The sequence below is a fragment of the Nelusetta ayraudi genome, unplaced genomic scaffold (assembly GCF_046127955.1).
Source record: "Nelusetta ayraudi isolate G7.1 ecotype Tasmania unplaced genomic scaffold, CSIRO-AGI_Nayr_v1 ptg000108l, whole genome shotgun sequence".
Lineage (NCBI taxonomy): Eukaryota > Metazoa > Chordata > Actinopteri > Tetraodontiformes > Monacanthidae > Nelusetta > Nelusetta ayraudi.
The window spans coordinates 540,244-555,000 of record NW_027466158.1 but is presented as its reverse complement, the minus strand read 5'-3'; the positions used below and the strand labels follow the sequence as shown (position 1 = coordinate 555,000).

The 14,757-nt window shown below is 50.5% G+C and overlaps 1 long non-coding RNA gene across 2 annotated transcripts in view; it reads right to left on the bottom strand.

Annotated features, from left to right (window-relative positions):
- Positions 1–14,757, bottom strand: part of LOC142903212 (uncharacterized) — a 46,663-nt gene that overhangs the window by 1,821 nt on the left and 30,085 nt on the right. The window contains exon 3 of one of the 2 annotated variants that reach the window (XR_012929211.1): positions 9,061–9,141. This is a non-coding gene — a long non-coding RNA (uncharacterized LOC142903212). The remainder of the gene's footprint in view (positions 1–9,060; positions 9,142–14,757) is intronic. The other variant, XR_012929212.1, reaches the window with a different exon arrangement.

Below are 14,757 nucleotides of genomic sequence, written 5' to 3'. Positions count from 1 at the left end.
GTTGTTGTTGTTGTTGTTGTTGTTGTTGTTGTTTTTGCATTTATGCCGCTCACGAACCTGCCAAAAAATAGGACAAATTGTTCTCAGTAGCTCTAGCATGTGCAACAGTGCGAGTCTCTGTGTATTAGATAGATAGATAGATAGATAGGTAGGTAGGTAGATAGATAGATAGATAGATAGATAGATAGATAGATAGATAGATAGATAGATAGATAGATAGATAGGTAGGTAGGTAGGTAGATAGATAGATAGATAGATAGATAGATAGATACTTTATTTATGTATCTATCCCGGGAAATTGAAATAAAGAAGTAAAATGCATGTGTGGGACATCACTTTTTGCACAATGTTGCTTTCCAAACTCCATGTAATGACTCGAGGTCGCCCACAGCGGATTAACTGCACAAAAACAGCTGAGGGCGACACATTGCTGCATGGGCAAATAAATAAATAAATAAATAAAACATTAAAAATCTGATTGGAAGCAGCGCCTGTCGGGGGGTTGGGGGGGTCTTAAGCCACAGACTCATTGCCGAGGGTCAAAAAGTGAGAAGAGCTTCAGATGTTTTCTACCCTTCATGGCTTACTGCCTTTAAAACAACAAAAACAATTGAATTGCTGCCCTGTGTTGCCACTACCAGCCGTCGCTTTTCTCCGCCAACCCTCCAATTCGCCCTCGCATGTTTTCTCCCGCCGCCGCTCGCCGCTCGCCGCTCGTTTCCCTTTCCTTTTTACGGCCGTCCTAAACAGTCCCGCAAATTGAAGCCTGCTGCCGTTTCACACCTGGGCCACTTTGTTTTCGTCCCAAACCAATTTGCAGATTTCATCCCCGAGGGGCCGGGGTGGGGGGTGGGGGGGGCGCTCGGCGCAAAGCCCACAACAACACCGCCGCAGGGCGGTCTGTGCGTTTACACAGTGGTGACAACCAACAGTGAGTGGGTGAGTGAGTGAGCCAGCGAGTGAGCGAGTGGTGGACGGCCAGGAGGTGAGACGCCTGCTGGAGGTTTTGTTTTTTTTTGGGGGGGGGGGGGTGGAGATGCAGACCAGCAGCAGCTGAAGGGAGGCCAAGGTGTACAGTAGAACGTAGAGGTTCAGTCCAGCAGCGTCACACAAACACCGCAACACAAAGCAACAAAAGGTGAAAAACTTGGACGCAATGCTTTTTTGGGTTCGCCCCCCCCCCTGCCCCCGTCCTGACTGTCCCACATCTTAACGCCTTGCTGCGGCCGTGAAGCCAACGAGGAAGCAGCTGCTACTTTCAGCTGTGGTGCCTCCTTTCGGACTGAAGGCCTTAAAAAAAGCAACAAAAAGTCGGGACAAACTGGCCGGAAACGTCTCACGTGCCAACATCTGCGCTCTGCAAAATAAACGAAAAAAGTCTTTATTGACTTTTTTCGTTTGCAAAAAAAAACAAATGGGAATCCTCAGCTGGAAAGTCAAAACTGACGCTGCGGACGCCGCTTTTTGTGTGAAGCCGGGTTTTAAAACTCGAGCTAACAACGACCAAACAACTGACCATCGGCCGAGGTTTCATCCGCATCGGTTTCGCCTGGAAAAAAAAAAAAATTGTAATCGCATTTTCCAGCTGGCAGGAAGCAGCTGGCTGTGATGGAGGGAGGAAAAAAAAGAGAGAAAAAACAGAGAAAGGTTTATCTAATTCGCGCACGTTGTCATTACCTGGCCCAGGTGGCTGCTCGGTATCAGTGGCGGCCTCTGCTGCCCAATACACACACACACACACATACACACACACACACACACACACACACACACACACACACACACACCGTGCCCCCCAGACGGTCGTTCCTCAAATCATCACGCTGGACCGATGACAACATTTTTCTCCAGTCTGAAAGCGAGTCGCTCGCAGGTTTTATGTCCCTGTTAAATTTCCAGCCTCACATTTAAATTCTCGCACAAAATAATAACAATAAAAAAAAGACAAAATGAAAAATAAACATAACAAAAAACAGATGCTGTTTACCCCTCCCCCCCACACCCCCACACGTTTCTTCTCTTTCACGTCTAGGAAAAGGACGACAACCGACAACAACAACTCAGCTCTTGCTGAAAATTGTTGGATTAAAAAGCACATTTTTGCATCGGGAAAAAAAAAAAAAAAATGCATTCGCCAAACAGAGCACAATTTTAAAGGGCAGCGCCCAAAAAAAACCCATTTCCGTCGCCACCTAGTGCCCGGTGAAGGGCAGTGCAGGACTCTGAGGTGGCGTGGCCGACTCAGGAGAGCAAAACTGTGTCGTCACTGTGTCGTCACTGTGTCGTCACTGTGTCGTCACTGTGTCCCAGCGATTAAAGGGCTGCCAGGATGTTGACGGCAGTTTGGAGTAAACGCCGCCGCCACCACCGCTGCCGCCATCTGGAGTTTTTTTTTCCTCCCACCAGGAAGTTCAGCAGATCTGTGACCCAGCAGGGGAGCCAAAATTGGCATTTATTTATTTATTTTTATTTATTTACTTACTTCCTTACTTAGTTATTAGGTCAAAACACCCCTCCCACTTCCTCTCCTCCCTCCCGCCTCCTCCCCAGAAAGTGGAGGGAGGGGAAAAATAAGAAGCGTCGAATCTCAAAAGCAGGCGTGTTTGATATTGAAAACGGTCGACAGCAGGGAAGGAAGAGAGGAAGGTGACGAGCGGAGGACATAATTAAGGAGAAACACACACACACGCACACACACACACACACACACAAAAGAAAGAAAGTCTCTGGCGGAGTGAATGATTTCGGCAGCTCGCCGGTAGGAACTGGTGAGTTTTTCTTTTTCTTTCATGGACGTCCAGAAAAGCTGTCGTCCTGGTGAAGTGCTAACGAACCGCCTTTGTCCGGACGGGTCGGGGGTCGAGATCCAGATTCTATTTTTACCGAGAGGTATTAGTGGAAAAATGGACGGCGATGAAAGAGAGGAGCCAGCTGGCCGCAGTGTGGCAGAGAGGAAAACTGTTTTCCTCCGAGGAGCCAAAGGATGGGAAGGGGGGGGGGACAACGCACACCTTTGAATCCATCAGAAATGCGGCGGGTTTTTGTTGTTGTTGTTGGCTGTTTTCAGCCACCGACTAAACAGCTTAAGGCTCAGCCTGAAGTTCCTGCTGGAACCAGCAGGAAGATCTGAGGAAGAACTGAGGAAGATCTGAGGAAGAACTGAGGAAGAACTGAGGAAGAACTGAGGAAGATCTGAGGAAGAACTGAGGAAGAACTGAGGAAGAACTGAGGAAGATCTGAGGAAGAACTGAGGAAGAACTGAGGCAGAACTGAGGAAGATCTGAGGAAGATCTGAGGAAGAACTGAGGAAGATCTGAGGAAGAACTGAGGAAGAACTGAGGAAGAACTGAGGAAGAACTGAGGAAGATCTGAGGAAGAACTGAGGAAGAACTGAGGAAGATCTGAGGAAGAACTGAGGAAGAACTGAGGCAGAACTGAGGAAGATCTGAGGAAGATCTGAGGATCTGAGCAAAAATTGTGGATGTGAGGAACATCTCGGGTGAAAGCAACTTCTGCTGCGCTCGCAAACATGGGACAGTTTTTCTTTTTTTTGCTTCGACAAAATCACCTCCATCATGATGATTTTTTTGTTTCCGTTTTGTGTGTTTTGTTGAAGAAAAACACAAACAAAAAAAAACAACTCATACAACGGCAATGAAGGACCCCCCCCCACCCCCCTCAACAGCCCCACCACCACTACACACCACCACCACCACCCTCCCACCTCAATCAGTCACACTTGCTGTGCCACAGGAGGGGGCGGAGTCATCGCCAGCTCCTCCCACCCGTTCCATTGCATTACCTGTCAGACACATTTAACCCTGCGTCCCCCCTCTCCCCTCCCCCTCCCCCTCCCCCTCCTCCTCCAGCTCTATTAATAGAAACGCTGCTATCACCCCGAACATGTTTCCGGGACAAAAGCCGCCGCAGATGATTTGTATTCTTCAGGCCCGACTCTCTGCTGCCTTCCGGCGCCGCTCTGAGATTTTGTTGAGGAAGTTCTAACACCGGACGTACGGACGTACGTCAGCCTGCGTTGCCAGAATGTAGATAGTGCCCCCCCCATCCCACACACACACACACACACACACACACACCCCACACGGACTGAGCTACACGGGACAAGACTCTGATCTGCAACCAAAGAGGGAGACAAAGACATAAAACCGACTGATTATATCAAATATTGTAGGTTATTTTCATTCAAATAACTCTATACATGTAAAAGAAATTACAAAAAAAAAGAAGAAAAAAAAAATCACCCTGGGTGCAACCCGGAACGAACCTCAACCAATCAGGGCCGAGTCACTATCTGACTACTGGCTTTAATTAACGCGCTAGAAGGTGGAGGAGGAGGAGGAAAAACTATTGATAACGTTTACATAAAAAAAAGGGGTGGGGAAGCTGGGGGGGGGGGGGGGGGGGGGGGATGCTGGAAAACATCCCACGTTCCTGTGTAGCCTGTAAACGCAACATTACACACGACACCTGCCGCCTCGGCCCCTCCCGACGGAGCCGATGGAGCCGACGGCCTCGGCCGTCCTCGCTCCGCTGCCTCCGATCCCACATCATCTGACAGAGCGGCTGACACATTGCTGTTTTTTTTTTTTCTTTTTTTTTTTTTTTTTTTTGTGCAACGCAACACAACACAAGAACCCTGAGAGGGAGGGGAAAAAAATAAAAACGACACAAAAGCGTGCCAGCGGCGAGTGCGCAGGCAGACCCAGACCCAGACCCAGACCCAGACCCAGACCCAGATCCTGATCCTGATCCTGATCCTGATCCTGATCCTGATCCTGCCCGGCAGCCAAAACATCGTCAAAACAGAAAAAACCTGATCTGCAACTCTGCAGCTGCGGATTCCGTTCTGCAGGAAAACAGGCTTGGCAGGTAAGTGTGTCATGTGACCGCCGCCGAGCCGAAGCTCAGAACGGGCCCACATCAAAGCCTACACACGCGCACACACACACACACACACGCACACGCACACACACACGGCAGATTCATGGCATGCGAGCGCTGCCAGAGATGAAAGTCACGGCTCCTGGATGTACAGTAACGAGGGCCTGGAGGGGGTTGCTGCCTTAATGAGCAGGATTAGAGAGCTCTGATTGGTGCAGGGAGGGCTGGGGGCAGGGACCAGTGGATGGATGGATTGGGGGAAGAGGATGCTGGCAGGAAGAGGACAGGGAGCCCAGGAACCCCCGGCAACCATGGTTTTTTTTTTTCTCTTTCGACGTCATGAAGGGAAAAAAAAAAACTAACATGAGCTCGACCAGTAGGTGGCGCCACCACTGTGACATTGGCCGCCATCATCCGCCCTGCTGCGAAGCTCCCAGTTCCCACGTTTTAATAGCCGCAATACGTCTTCACGGCAATAATGCAGGGAGGGAAAAAAGAAAAACACTGGAAGAGATGTTGATGATTAATCTTTTTGCTATAATGTGATTTTCGAGTGCTTTGCAAATCTATTTCTACTTAATGGCTTACAGTAATTTGCGCTATGGAGAAACGTTTTTTTTGTTTTTTTCCCTCCCTTTACGAGCGGGCTGTCAGACCGGGACAGATGGAGGAGATATTCTTCCCGAGGAGCCGCCTGATTATTGGTGTCAGTCATTCCAGGCTTCCAGATGGAAGCTTGAGGATCGTCGAGTCCCGCAACAACTCCCGGCTTCGGGATTTTTTTTTTTTTTTTTTTTTTTTTTTGCACACCAGCACAAGACTTGCGCCCCATTCGCAACCCCGCATCACGTGACATCATCCAAAGGAAAAAAAGAAGCAGGATCTCGGCGCGTGCATCTGCGCAAATTTCACAGAGAAAAAAAAAAAAAAAAAAAAAAAACGATCGTCACAAATTTTCCGTTCCGCTCTCGTGCTTTCTAAAAGCGGATGACACTTTCTCGAAGGCGCCGCGCGACTTTTACAAAAGTGGGTGTGCACGTCCCCGGAGGTCACAGCCAGCTGACGGCTGTGGAAAAAAAAAAAGAGAAAAGAGGGGGGGGGGGGGGGGAGAGAAGTTGGAGGAGAAAACTTAACGAGTGGCGCCGACGGAGGCTCGGATGGGAGGAGCCCTGAGGGACGTCTGATGACAGCGCCTCCACTCTTGACCTTATAAAGCTGCACAGTCTCACGGCGGCGGGAACGATATTGTATCGCCGAGTTTGGTCGCACTACTTTAAACACACACACACACACACACACACACACACACACACTTGAAAACCCCCGGCGGAGGCGAGCTCAATGAAAGAGCGCAGAAGAGGAAACACCAAAGGTCAGTCAAAGGAACTCGAGCATATTCGGAGGTGCTGAACGTCGGGGAGCGTCAACAGAGTTCGGGGGGGGTTGCAAAAGCAGAAGAACGATTGTGAATCGATGCGTCTGTTATAAAAGAAAAGCGCCGACGATTTACACCCTGACGAAGACACAATGGACCTCATTCAGGGATTCCAGGAGGTCTGCAAGCAACGTGGCTGATTTGACAGAAGAAAAAAGAAGAACTGGGACACCCCTGTGAGCCGACGTCCATCGATCGGGCCTCATCCCGCCAGAGTACGACCGGACCAATCGGCGTAACCGGGGAGGAGAGAGGAGGAGCTGGAGGCGGGGCTTAGGGGGTGACAGAACCAGGAAGCAAATGAGGAGCCCGGCCCGTCTGAATCTGGAGACAGCCATGGAGCTAGGCAACATCTCCTCATTAAAAGCCGAAGAAGTCCTCGCACCAATAGGAAGCCTCGGTTTGGCGCCAAACACTGCGCTGGTAGTGAAGCGCTCTGGCTGGCTCCTTTTCAAATTAAAAGTCTGCCCAATCAGCAAAGAGTTTCCAAAAGATTTAGGAAATGCATTCCGTGGATTTGTCAGCGCTTCTTCATCGACACATCGGAAAATCAAACTACTTTAACAGAGCGCGATGATGCTTTGACCGAACCCTCTCACTTCCTGTCTGCCACGCCTCGGCGTAACCAAAGCAGCTCTGAAGCGGCGCGACCGGGAAAAAAATATATATATATATATATAAAATTTAAAAAAAAAAAAGCCGGCGGACAGCGAGCGCCAGGCGCTATAATTAGGCAGCAAGATGTTCCATCAAAGAGGAGCCGACCAGAACATTTTCCTCTTAAAAACGCTGGAGCGGCTCCACCACGCTCACTTTCCCGTCCACAGTCGTGTTTTATTCCGAACTCTCATGTCTGGTAATGATTGCGGAGTTACACGGACGGAGGCGGGGCCTCGTCCTCGTTGCCCTACTTTCCCGCAAAATGTTCCTTTTACTCGGCTCTTGCTCTTCTGTCTCTGCTGGCAACTGCTTTTAGTCATTAAACGACGGATCCATCTGTGCCGGAATAAGAGGAACCTTCACAAGCGGCCAACAGGCTGCTGAGGGTTTGTTTTTTCTCTCTCTCTCCCTCCGTTTTTTTGGAGGAAATCAAATTAATTCTGCGGGCAGATTGCGTTTAATCTTGTGCGTTCTGCCGGTGGCGCCACCGCTGCCGCCGCCGCCGCCGCCGCCACTTTACCTGAGCTGCAAATCTGTTTTCTTTGCCCTGAAAAAAAAGCAGGTTTCCAAGCAAGCCTGGATTAACCTGAGCGTCTCCTCCCTCAGGGATGGGGGTGGGGGGTTGCAGGAGGAGGAGGAGGAGGAGGAGGAAGAGGTGGTTTTCGAGGCCCTGGTCCAACTTTGTACATGGGTAAAGCTCGCTGGGTTTTTGCCCGAGTGAGTGTCTGTGCCTGAAAAACTGGAGGCGTTGGACGGCCCCCACGACGAGGGATGAAAACCATGTAGCGTTTTTGTTTTTTCTCTCCCAGTTCCCACTCCCTAATTAGTTCCCGATCAGAACGATACCGTTATCGCTTCTTTCGCTGCCGACGCCGACATAGCGCCGCTCTCGCTAACAAACGCGTGGAGGTGTGGCCCATTAAACCACAGCGAATGATGCAATATTTGTCGGACAGTCGTTGCGTCCAACGGGGGGGGGGCAGCAGCAACCTGATGGAAGCACTTGCAGCGGAGTCCTAGTTTGAAGGTGGGGGGGGGGTGCGGAGTGTTTGACTGACCCGACAAAACAGCTACAATGAAGAAAGAACGGCGACGCCGAGCCCGTCTCAGTGCCGCCTCCTGGACCCTTACACATCGTCAAGTCACGGTAAGAATAGCAATCGTTGAGGTTGTTGGTATTGCGAGGATCGCGCATCCATTTTATCACCGGCGCTAATATGTTAATCTTGTAGGTGGCACGAACCAAGCGCCTCCACCACAGCTCCGCCCATACAGACCCCAGTCCCAGTCACACTCCACCACAGCTCCGCCCATACAGACCCCAGTCACACTCGCCAAAATGATGATGATAGCATTTTTTTTAAACACTAAATTACATGTGGTAGTATCAATGAGAGTACCGATAAGGACATAGCCGGTACCAAAAGGAGTATCAGTACCGGTAACGATATCCATCCGTATGCATTTTTTTTTTTTTTATTGTGTTCCATGTTCCTTCGTGGGGGAGCGGAGAAGAGGATGAGGCAGCTGAAGAGCCGCAGGAGCTCCTTGCTGCCGACCAATCAGAGCTCTTCACACTACGTTCTGCCTGAGGGTACCGGGAATGGAACCAGCGACCTTCATCTCCTGAACCACAGGGGCCCGATGAGACTTTTTAAATGAGAATTCTTTGTTGCTACGCTTTGGCAAATACTTTTGTGTATTTGTGTGTGTGTGTGTGTGTGTGTGTATGTGTGTGTATATATGGCTGATTTAGCCATTAGCCACCAGGCTAACGTGAGCTCAGGTAACCTGGATTAAATACAAGTGGCAGATTAGGCCGTGAGAGCCGCTCCAACTGTGACTGGACGGAAGCTCCTGGTGAGGGAGACGACCCTGAGCTGTGACGGACAGGTGGTTCGGCCAATCACCTGCCCTCTCTCTCTCTCTCTCTCTCTCTCTCTCTCTCTTTCTCTCACTCTCACTCTGTCTCTCTCCACGGGCTCTTTAGCAGATGGAGATGAAGCAAAAGAAATAAAAATCAAAAAAATCAAACAAAACTGGTGTGTTGCTCCGGTACTCACAGCGACGGGACGAGTGGCGGCTCTGGTCAGGTGTCCAAACACATGTTGAGTCTCTGGAGCTTCGTGTTCTTCAGGGACCTGCTGTGGGTTCCTGCAGAGGGGGAGCGAGAGAGAGAGAGAGAGAGAGAGAGAGACGAGCCTTGTTAAAAACAGCATTCAAACCAACAGAGGATCCAAATCCAACAGATCGGAAAACAACAGGCTCCGCCCCCTTCTGAGGAATTCTGAGTAAAAAGGGGATTTTGGGAAAACAAACAGAAAACAGCTGTTTAATTTTTTTTTTTTTTTGCCTTGTTTGTTTTTTTCCTCTTTCAGAAGTTTGAAAGGACTTTTGCTTTATTTTGCCGGAACAGCTGGCGGCCAGTTGCTGGACATTAATTCATCTCCTCATCCAGATTCTGCCAGCGTGTCCGAGCCACGCACGCACACACACACACACACACACACGCACACACGCACGCACACACACACACACACACACACACGCACACACGCCGTCCTCCCACAATCCACTGCTGCTGCTCCTCCGCTGCGACGGGATCAGAGCGGCGAGGCGGACAAAAGGTTTTGTTTTGTTTGTTTTGTTTTTTTTTGTTGTTTTTTTTTTTTCCCGTCATGTTTACCGGCTGCAGAGGGAGGACGAGGCCAGAAGCTGCAGGAGGGGGTGGAGGAGGTGGAGGAGGAGGAGGAGGAGCGGACAGATCAGATCCTCGCCAGGTCGCTGCGGCTCATTTAACAGTGACAGAGAAAAACAAGATTTACGGAGACTCCGGGAGAGACTCTGCAGATCCGCAGATCGTTTTCGCATCGCGCCGACTCACGGGAAAAAATCCAAGAAAAAAAAAATTGAAATTTTAAAAAATGAAAGAAAGTTTTGCCGTGCATTGGTTTTTCCATCCTGACACTCTTGATCGGATCTCGTCTCCTGCTTCTAGCTTCTCCACGCGCACGACGTCCCTCTACCCTCCTGCAGGAGGCGCCATGTGCTCCCACCCCCCGTCCTTGAGCTGAACTCAAGTGAGCGGAGATCCCACTGTGCATGAGGCAAGTAGGCGGAGATTTTCTCTCTCGGTTCTCCATTCAGATTTACGACCCGGCGTCGCACGGTGACGTCCAAGAGGAGTAAATCCGACCTCGTCTGCCCTCGCCGCCCGGGGCTCTTACCCCCGGCAACCTGCTTTAAGTCCACGGCTGAAATACTGCCGGCGTGGCCGCAGCTCATAAACACCTCCAGAGGAAGTGGTGGTGGTGGTGGTGGGGTGTTGATTGGACGGCCGTGGACTCTTGAGTCCTTCAGCTGGAAGAAGTTAATCAGTCACGTCTGACACTCGTGCACCTCTGCAGGAGGCGGCCAATCGCAGGCCGAGGAGGGAAGCTGAAGAAATTATTTTTTTTTCCTGCTCAAGCAGCAGCAGCAGCGGGCGGCCGTGGGAAATTCACGGAGGGCCGGGGGGGAAATGGAGCGGCCTCGGAGCGCAACTTGTCGAGTGGTGTTGTTGGTGTTGGCAGCAGTGAATTAGACCCTCGCTCAGCGGCCCGCACACATCGGTCAGCGAGGATCAGGTTTATCTTTTTTCCAGAAATCCCAAATGAGGATGACTTTTACGTGGTTTATGTTGAATTGAGACAAAATCTCACATCTCAAAGACTGAGTTAGCGACGGGATAAAAAGTCAGGACTCAAGCGAGATCAATGTGGCAGTGAATCACCGGCAACGACTCCCCCTGGTGGGTCCTGCAGCTCTGCTGGACCATCGCTACCTGAAGAGGCGGAGTCTCTACCTGCCGCCAGGTTCACGGAGACGCACTTTTCCGCTGACTTTGTCTCGTCTTTGCCAAAGTCTGGGCTTCGGCTGCCACTATTATCATTTCTAACACGCGGGGGCGGATCATCATCAAAGCCGCCGGAGCGCCTTCCTCACGTCCCGACCGCCCCTGTCCCTCCCTCCCTCTCTCTCTCTCTCTCTCTCTCTCTCTCTGCAAACAGCCCCGTCATAATAATGCGGCGGGTTGCCGAGTGCGCCCACACATCATCCATCTGCAGGGGATTTGGGGGCCGCGACAGCCGCAAAAAAAAAAAGAAAGACAGGAATCCTTGGGAGAGCATGCCGGCCACGTTTTCGCGCCGCTGGCTCCACCCCCCTCTCTCGCGCTGATGTTTTGATCCGAGCAGCAAGGCGACGGCTGAATGCTAACCAACGAATTCCGTCTCCGCGGACGCAGAGTTCGAACCCTGAGATATCACCTGACTACAGAGACGAGCCGATGGATGGAGTGGGCTTGGCCAGATAGAATGGGCGTGGCCAGGAGGAGTGGGCGTGGTCAGACGCAAAACACATGCGGTTTCACCATGGGTAAGGAAATTGCAAAACTAAGCACGAGCGAGAAGCTCTGTGAGTTTAAACAAGCTAGCGCAGTCTCAATATTGATACCTGGGGTCGACCAATGAGAGGGTAGTACACAGCCGGGGGGGGAGGAGCCAGGGTTTTTTTTTTTTTTTTTTTTTGAAGGCCAGTTCAGCTTGTCTGGTCAGTCATCAGATGACTGGCTCTGGTTTTACACGTTTCGAGCAATGGCGCATCAGAAAGTGCCCACAGGTGGCGCTGTGTGCCCCAACAGTGCGGCGTTTCCAAGACGTCCTTAATGTCAAAACATCCCGTTTTCCCTGGAAAATCGCCAAACGAAGGAATTTCAGAGGTGAATTTTTCACTTTTCCAGAATCCTCAAATGACCCGAATGACTTTTGAATCATCCGTGCCTGCTGCAGCTGCAGCTTCTCTATCTGCGGCTTCAGACAAACCGCTGTGCACGTGCACGTGCACTCCCCTGACGCCCGGCGTGTCTCTCTAACCTTGTGGGCTTTGTGTGTGTGTGTGTGTGTGTGTGTTGGGGGGGAGGGAGGTGAACTCTATCTTTAGCTCTGCGGCATCGCTGGCACAGCTTGGGGACGAGCTTCACTGAGCCGCCGCTACATAATTCATCTGTGTTTGAGCGAAAAAAAAACTGAAAAAAAAAAAAAAAAAAAAAACAGGACGAAAAGGGATCTGCTCACGAGGAAGTGATGTTCGGCCTCGACTCCAAGCAGCAGACGTTTAATCACTCCGTGGTAACTGCAGCGGCGCGGCGGGGTCGAGTCTGAGTGAGGGTCTGAGAAACGTCCTCTTCTGTTTTTATTCCTTTGTTCAATTGTTATTATTATTATTATTGTTATTATTATTATTATTATTATTATTATTATTATTATTGTTATTATTATTATTATTATTATTATTATTATTATTATAAACATTTTTTTTGCCTCAACGGGATGACATCCGCTCTACCGAGCTACCGTCGCACACGCATGACACGGCAGACCCGAAAAAGAAAGCTTGGTGTGGTGAGCGCCCCCTGCTGCTGTCGACGTGGCATTTACATTTCCCTTCTCGCTGCTTTTTTTTTGTATTGAAATTCTGCCGGAAGCCCGCCGCCTAATTCAGCGACATCTCAAAGAATTTGGTCATTTCCGCTGGCTAGCTAAACAAGCTAGCAGCGGCAGCGATGACGGCGCTACGTGACAGTTTGTCACTTCGTGTCCATCTGATCTCAGAACGTCCGGCTCTTCCTCGTCCCCCTCCTCCCCCTCCTCCTCTTCTTCTTCTTGGGGAACCTTCCCCCACCCTCATTCGCTGCCTGGATGTTTCAGCCGCTGCTGCAGCGGCTTTTTTTTTTTTTTTTTCTATTCTTTTTCATTTGCAGAGGCGTCACTTCAAAAAGTCGACAGCCCGCGCGCGGCGTGTCACCGTCGCCGCGGCGGACTGACAGAGCGATGCGGGCAGAGATGAGTCGCTGTATTTATAGACTGATTTACATGCATAACATACGATGAAGGCGGATCCCGTCGCCGCGCACGCGGAGGTAAACACAGGTTGGAATACTTTAGCTGGGTGACAGGCACGAGGTGGAGGTAGGGGTGGGGTGGGGGTGGGGGGGTTGTGCAAAGGCGGAGGTGAGGGACAAATCAACTCTTTGTCAGCGTGGAATCAGTTTCCCGTCAGCTTGTCGCACGCCGGCTAATGCGGCTAACGCTAGGCTGCATGCGATCAGTAAGCTGGACGGATTACGCCCGAAAACGGACTGTTCACACTCGCAACCGAGAAATTAAAATATATTTCTGTGTATATATTTTCATACATCTCACGTAAACACAAGCTTAATGTTTGACATCATTCTATCTCGCAGCGCGCAGCCGCGCAAAGCCGCCGCTGTTTACACAAAGCCGGCAGCATGCAGAGGACGGCGCAGCGGGATTAGCCGCTTCGCCTTACTCCACCTCCAAAGTTTTGTTCAGCGGGAGGCGACGGCGGCGGCGGCGGCTGTGGCGGCAGCAGGTGCGAGTCAACAAGAAGTAGTAGATTAGAGGGAAACGGCTCAGTGTCGCCACTCGCAGAGAGGCGTTCGGGCCACGGGGCGCGAAGCGGAGTCAACGGATGTGACTCAGCAGAGGCTGTTTGACTCGCCAAAACATCAACCTTTGAAGGGTGCCAGAGTGAAATCTCACACGTCCACCTTGACACGCTCAAGTTTGAATCGTTTTAAAGACGATCCCGGTGCGACAGCCTGGGTTCTTCAAGTTGTGAGCAGAGGCAGGAAGTAGTTTAAAATGTTAACTCCCAAACCAACCACAAGGAAGCGATATCTTTGAGACTTGCAGAGCCACGTTGAAAAGCTGTGTGACCTAAGCTTTTTTTTTTTATTTAAAGTGTCCAGAGTTCGAGCAGACCAATCAGAGTGCGGTAAAGAGGAAGAAGGGTGAATACTGCAAAACTCTGTGTCAGTGTGGATGCTACAGCTCGTCAGTCTGATCCCAGCAAAGCTAGAGTTTTTTCTCCGCTACTCGCTAGCTGTGGAAGCGCAGCTGTAGACGGATGCTCGCTCCGCAGCTGGTCAGGGCGAGTGTTTTTGCCCGGCGCCACCAACAAAAAACAGCATTCATTTTCCCTCAGACGGCAGAGTTTCTGCGCGCAGGTGGCGGAGAACTTGTCGGTGTTTGGTGACAAAGGATGGCATTTGAAAAAGGTCGGCGTTCCGCACACGAGAACATGCTAATCTCTGGTAGCGCCGCGTCGTCCAGCCTCCTCTTCTTTCATACCAACTTTTAGTTTTCAGAGGCGGGGGGGGGGGGGGGGGAGGAAACCCTCTCAGAAACACAAAGACGTGAATCCAAAAGTTTTATTTTCTCCTCCTTCTTCTTCTTCTTCTTCTCCTTCTTCTTCTTCTCCTTCCTTCCTCGACGGAGGCTGGAATCGGCATCGCCGGGGCCCCTCGCGCAGGAAGCCAATTAATTTGTCGTCAAGACGGAGTTTTAATTAACGCCGAGACGTTTTCTATTAACATCAAAGGGTCGTTATTAACTGGCCGGCTATTGTTGAGCCAGGGTGAGAAACAAGCGCCTATAATTAGGTCAACCGCCGCCGCCGTCATCACGTGCATTTGCGCGTTTACGACCCGAACGACTGACTGACGTCGATTGTCCTCAGACTTCCTGCTTCCTGTCAGGGCGAATCAGAGGGGAAGTCGGCTGACGTGAAAAAACCTGGAAAAACGATGATTACTATCATTATTATTAATATTATTTTTTAATTTTTATCTTGTTTTGAAGGTGTTTGCTATTGGCAGCGAGTCGGTGGGTGAGAAAAAACAAAAGTCTAAATTTGGG